The sequence below is a fragment of the Pollicipes pollicipes genome, unplaced genomic scaffold (genome assembly GCF_011947565.3).
Source record: "Pollicipes pollicipes isolate AB1234 unplaced genomic scaffold, Ppol_2.1 Scaffold_6138;HRSCAF=7277_pilon_pilon_pilon, whole genome shotgun sequence".
In the NCBI taxonomy this organism is placed as follows: Eukaryota; Metazoa; Arthropoda; class Thecostraca; order Pollicipedomorpha; family Pollicipedidae; genus Pollicipes; species Pollicipes pollicipes.
The window spans coordinates 1,524,707-1,531,593 of NW_023596818.1; positions in this window are offsets into that span (position 1 = coordinate 1,524,707).

The following is a 6,887-nucleotide window of genomic DNA, read 5'->3' on the forward strand; positions in this document are numbered from 1 at the left end:
GCGATTTTTTCAGATGAATGAAGGGATGGCCCATTCGTGTGTAAGCGCAGCGGCAAGTGTTCTGTGCATGCAAACAGTTTGTGCCGCAATTGCAAAATCAACATCGAGCGCCATTTGAGTGTTTTTTGGAAATAACTTGCAAACTATACGTGCGTTAATGTTTTAAGTTACGCCATCGTGTTTGCAGTGCAATTGCGTGTCGAATGACATATAGTAAAATGTTAGTGCGTTGCTCGAAGCATATAGCATTCTTGATGGCCGCATGTTTCCATGGTTTTGTTTCTGACAGCCGCTCCGTTTGAAAGCAGATTGCCGGTGCAGACGATACACAGTGATGGAACAACTGCTGGTGCGTGTCTGGTGCTGGTGAGTTGTGTCCGACCTTTGCACGTTGAGTGAGGCTTTGCGCCGCGTCAACTGGTAGAGCGCTGCGGCGCATCGCAAGCGAAGACGCCCATGCAGGCTAGCAAGGGCGCCAGGCCGGCAAGGGCGCACGGCCATCGGCTGCGGTGCCCGTGCAGGGAACACAGCCGACCATTGGACGACCCGAAGGCGATGTGTGAATGCCACGCTCCCGGCAACGACATCTGGCCGCAGGGCGTGCAACACTGATATGCACAGCCGGCGTCCATGGTCATTGTCAGCGTTTGGTCTGTATGGCGTTGGCTTGTACAACCATGTGATGCGTTGGCGTTTCATGTCGCCAGCCTGACGGCACGCCATTTTGGTAATATGGCATCGGCCGGCCAACCAGGCCATCCCGCGGCAGGGCGAAAACAAGCTCCAGTCACCCCTCCAAAGTTCAAAAATGAATTCAATATTCTGGTCCCCATGTAGGGAGCGTATCAGATATGATGCTGATCAGAACAGATTTGTATTCATAAAAGGCCATGTTTCATTATAGGAATTGGGATAAGGAGAAACGGATGCACTCAAGGTCTGCAGCGCATTTGCACGCGACAGTGTTTTCCAAAAAGCCATACATCTATAATGCCACGGTTCGGTGTAGCGTGCCGCCAATGGGGAGAAGCGGTGGCTTACCCCGCTGCCCATGGTGGGCATGGGCGGGGGGAAGGCCGTCGGCGGGAGCCGCATCCGCCCCGTCATTGCTCCCTGGATTGCAGGCCTTAGGGCCATTGGACCAGCCAGATGGCCAGACCAGACGGCCAGCCAGACAGCACGTCCGCGGCGACGACACAGGACTGCGTCGCCTCGAGGCGTCACACCAGACGAGGAACGCTGGGGGCAAAACTGCGACCACACGAGAAGGCCGCAGTGGCCCAACGCCTACGGACATTGCAGTGAAGTGGCAAGCCCACAGCCGGTCGGGCAGCCCAGTGAACGGGCGGTGGCTACACGCCGGTGTGCTACACAGTCCGGGGTCATGGAGAGAGAATCTCTAAAATTGACCAGCCCGATGATAATGAAAGGAGGAAGGATGAATGGCAATGATCAACGATGAGACAGTGAAAGAGCACTGTGTCGGGATGGGCCCAAGAAAGAACGTCGCTCTGGACCTCCATCCCATTTCGGTCAGGGGCCGAATGAGCTGAACTGGAATCATCCGCCAATTATTGAACCCCCTGTGTCGGTAAGCAATCCTTTGGCATCAGTGAGGCCCATTACGTCAATCCGGAATCAACTGCTCCACTATGAGGGCCTCCTGCGCCAGGGAGGATACCAATGCAATGTGCATCCCTCCGTGGTCCTCGTTGTCGACCAGGGGGCCCCAGCCACTGTGTCTCCAGAATAGTAGCCGGCAAGTACCCCGGTTGACAAGTTTGGACGGAAATCCCCTTCAACATATGACTGGGAAAGGCAACGGGGTTGCCTAGTGTTCTACTTACGGGGCTCCATGTCTACGAAAGGTAAGGGGTCTCCTTAGTATTTAATCCACTGTGTCCCTCAGCGAACAGTGATGACAAATGACGACAGCTGGACCCGGCGAAATATACTGGGCAAATCCGGTTATTCATCTGGGTGCCTTTTCACCAGGAGCCTTTATCCAGCTGTGTGCCACCCCCACCCTCTCTTACCAATGCCTTGGCCTTCCCTCTGTTATAAGATGGACTTTGCAGGATCTCTGATAGGCTCCTCTCGGAATTAAGCGTTTAAATGGACCATTAGATGTCATTTCATGGTTGAAGATGAAGAGCGCTGCGATGTCCAAATCATACTGGTAGCGCTTTGTATCAGCGCTATGTTTTTCCCGTAATTTCCGATACCACCGTCGTCTTAACAAGCACCATGGTACCTCTACTGCTGCGAATGAAAGCACGTTTGTGATTGGCCCAGCAGGCGGTAAGGACCTCTTACCGAGAAGCGCATTGGTTAAAATTTGAGCCATTGCGTCACTGCGGACCCTGTAATACTCCCATACCCAAAGCCCAAGTGTGGCTTGAAGAGCCACTATGGCGAACACCATAGGGGAGAAATTAAAGCTATGGTATAACATGTCGTTGAGTCTGCGGGATAATACACTTGTCTTTGCACATATTTTGGCCTAAACAGTGTTTCAATCCTTCGTAGCAGTTACTACACTTTGATAAATTAGTGCACTGCAAACATAAAAGAACAGACCCGTTCGAAAGCAGGACCAATGAAATTTCCTTCTTTCATAATGGTACGCGAGAGGTCAAGTGAGATTTCCACCGCAGGACCTGTTATAGGGGTGGTAAAAGTGTACTTCTTGTCGTCGACCAAATTTTTGTGGGAAAAATTATCGCCAGTAGCGTAATGCGATGTCATATGACAAAATGGTCCTTAAGTCCATGCCCAGTAGCGTCATCAGTAATCGGCTTATCACCGAAGGTCTCTTTCATCGCTGCAATTTTCAATATCATGTACATAACCGAAATGTCCAGTCATGCACTGCCCTTGGGAAAATGTCAGGATATGTGCTGCTGTTAGGAAAGCAGGTGTACGTGCCCTGGACTGACAATATAGCCCAATCACAACAGCAGTTTTCTTCCAACCTCGGGACTTAGAGGCCTCATGTTTGAACTCGATCTACGGCTGGATTTGCTTTCCTCGATTCCCCCCCCCCCCCCCTCCAAAAAGAACAATGAAGAACCTTGATAGCCAGGGCAGCAAAATGCATTGCAGATTCCGAAACAGCCGCAAGCGGCATAGACAATGACGTGAAATATGGGGGGTCTCCACGAGGCTATGCCCCCCCCCCTTATGAAAAGCTAATGTGCGCTTCGAACCCCATCTCAACCGTCACCAAACTATCCACCATACCTTAGACATGCTCCAAGCCCTGCGCGACATGCTTTGAGTGGTGGGCGCCTTCTGTCGTGCCCTAACAAATAAATTGCACTGATTTTCTTTCTCAAAAACTTCACGTCAGGTGGATAGCTCTTTCCGAACAAGCTACTCGCCATGGCAGGGGGGAGGGGTGATGTGACCCCCCCCCCCCCCACGGTCTTCTGAGGGTACCAATGCGGCATATTGTGCAGTTTTGCAAAAAATCTTTGGTGGCCTCTGGGGCATCCATTGTGCGAGTGTTGACACCAAAGAGGGGCCCCTGGCAATGCTGGTTTCAGAGTAGCGATGTTTTTAGGATCAGTGCAAGACGATTCAAGGCCGGCGGGTGCGGCAGGGGGCAAGCGACGATTATGCGGACCGCGCGCGGAGCGTTGGCACTGTGACATGAACGAAACCCTACCTTATAAACACAGGCTCCAGACAGATAAAACTACTTGCCGTTGTACTCATGATTAAACAAGGGACACACACTTCTTTATGTCCCATGTTACTTCACTGCATGATTTTATACATATGAACATGCAAAGCTGATGTTTGATTTTCAGGAAAATTTGACGTCCAACTTGGTCAAGTGGGGTCAGTTAACAGCAGGAAAGTTCTTACCAATCATGAGATCTTACTAAAGACGGGTCACCGTTTGTTGTTTTTTTGCGAGGCTTTACCTTTACCAGTTCCACTGAGCGCGGCGCCGGTGGCGGACGTGCCGTGGTCTCTCCCCATCTCGCGACCCCAGTGGCCTTTTAGCTGATCGCTCACCATGTTTGGTAAACAGTTTTAGTGGCAGTGTGAGAGTGAGAGCGCCTGTGCGTCAGTGAGAAGGTGAAGGGATCATTTCGCTGATCACGTGAATCGTGACCGACTACCGTGACTACCGTGACTACCGAGACGGGACCACCTACCCGCCGGCTGTGCAGCGACGGGTCCGAGGTGACAACTACCGGCGACTCCTGAGCCTATAAACAACGCGACTACAACCATCTCCGCTCCAGTTCTGGAGCGGACAAGCTAGCAAGCCAGCGGCAAGCCTGCGTTCTGCAATGAATCGCCAGCTGCTCCGCCTATTGGTGACCTTGGTGGTCGCCCAGGTTATCGTGCGGGCCGCCCTGCCGGCCCCAAATCCCTGGCTCCCGGCTCGGCACGTGCCCTCGGGCCATGCGGGGTCAGCTGTTGAGTGCGGACCGCGCCAGGTCACCGCGGCGGCCAGGGGCGAGCCCAGGGTTGCCTTGGTCGGCTTGGGTGCGGGCGTGAGCGTGGGCCGGTCCTCTGGTGGCCGTGGGCCTGACTCGGGCGGCAGCCGCCCGGCGCGCCGGGGCAAGTGATCGCGGCGCCGGGGCTGTAGGGGAGGAGCGAGGTGGCGGGCGCCCGGTGAATGCCGTGCGGGTGAACTATACATCGCGCAGTTAAACATACAAAGTTTAAAACCCAAGCTGCCAGATCTACGTCACAGTCTAACTGATATGCATCAGTTTGATGTTCTCGCACTCAGTGAAAAGTCTAACTGATATGCATCAGTTTGATATTCTCGCACTCAGTGAAACGTGGCTGCGGCCGTCTGTCCCCGCCCGGCTGCTGAACATTGATGGGTACCGGCTGTACCGACACGACCGGCCTGCAGGCAGCGGACTGCCTAGGGGTTACGGAGGGGTCGCAGTTCTGGCGCGAGACCCGTTTGATGTGACTGTTCTGAAAACGCCTCATACTGCCGTTAGTTCATCGAATCTTGAGATTATTTGGACCCTTGTTCGACCCGCTAAAGCAAAGCATATTATTTTCGGGTCGTTGTACCGACATCCCACTAAGACAGCCCGGCAGGTGTCTGATGATCTCGATTATTTGGAGAACCAGTTACAATGTATAATGTCCACACATGACTGCCCAATAGTGATCGCCGGTGATTTAAACATCAGCCTGATTGGCTCGAGCACAGGCACCGGCTATCAAAAATTGATGCAACTGTTAAGGTCTTACAATTTGCATATGTGCAACGATTCCTATCCAACGTACCGTCCTGCTGGCTCGCTGTTAGATGTTACGATTACAAATCACAAGGACCTCATCCAACGCTGTCCTGTCACCGCCTGTCACTATAGTCCGCATGACTTCACGCGAATATTGCTGAAAGTATCGAAAGGGAAACGCCAAACCAATGTCATCATATCCCACTGCCTGAATCAAGTTGACTTGGATTATTTCAATGATTTGCTTGTGAACGCCGACTGGTCTCTCGTCTATGAAAGTGCGACGACGTCTGAGAAGTGGGACTCTTTTCTAGGAGTGTTTACACTCCATTTGAATGCCGTCGCGCCTGCCAGGCGCATTAAACTATGCTGTCAATCCGCCCCACCTGTCTGAGCTGGTACGCGTGTGTTGATGGTTCGTCGCCGCGTCGCTCTAGCGTGCTGTTCGCGTGCTGAGTACAAGGCACTCAATAAGCAGACACGGGCAGCTATTAGACGGGACTGTCGCGATCATATTAGGAAGCAGATTTCTGAGGCAGGTCACTCCGGCATGTGGCGGTGCGTTAAATCGGTTATTGGCAGTAAACAGGGTACGTCAGCCACACCTAACATTCATCCTGATACTTTGAATGGCTACTTTGTGAAGGTAGGGCCTACGACTGCCGCCACCGTGCCGAACCGAGGCACGGCTTTGCCAGTCAGGCTCCCCCGAGTTATGACCTGCTCATTTAAGGTGCATCCTCTGTCATGCGATGAGCTGCTTGCAGCTATGTCTACGATGAACCCGACGACATCCTGTGGGCTAGACGAACTTAGTACGCAGCTCTTACAGAAGTCTTTTCGTGGTGTCGGCTGTCCCCTACTTGACGCCATCAATAGCAGTCTCATTGAGGGAACGGTGCCCAGCGCCTGGAAACACGCTCTTGTCACAGCGCTCCCGAAAACCAGTGATTTGAACGATCCTACCAAATTTAGGCCAATCTCTGTAGTGCCAGCGATAGCAAAAATAGTCGAGCGTATTGTTCATCATCAGCTTAGCTCATATTTTAACGAGCGTGATTTATTTTCGCTTACACAACACGGATATCTTACGAATTTTTCAGCAGAGACCGCACTTACTGTAGTGACTGATAAAATACTCACCGCGATGGATGCTGGGGAGATCGCTCTGCTTGTTTTGATAGATCTGTCAAAATGTTTTGACGTTGTGGATCACCAGCTTCTCTTATCCAAGCTTAAGATATACAATATTGACACAAAATGGTTTGAAAGCTACCTTTGCGGGCATACCCAACAGGCTCAGATCAGATATCCTTCAAGGCATACTGCACGCTCTCGCAGTTTTCCGAATGGGATGGGGGTATTTCAGGGTACCGCCCTCGGGCCGCTCCTATATTCCATTTTCTCGAACGATCTAGCGTTATATTCAGAAGGTGCCACAGTGATACAATATGCCGATGACACACAGATTTTGGTTACTGGAAAGAAAAGTGCAATGCAACATCTTGTCGGAACCATGGAGAGTACCTTGTCAATTGTATTGGACTGGTTTAACGACCACTCTATGAAAGTAAATACAACAAAAACGCAGTTAATAGTTTTCGGGACAAAGGCTATGCTGCGTAATATGCCTCCTGTGCATGTCAAGTTCGGGTCAGC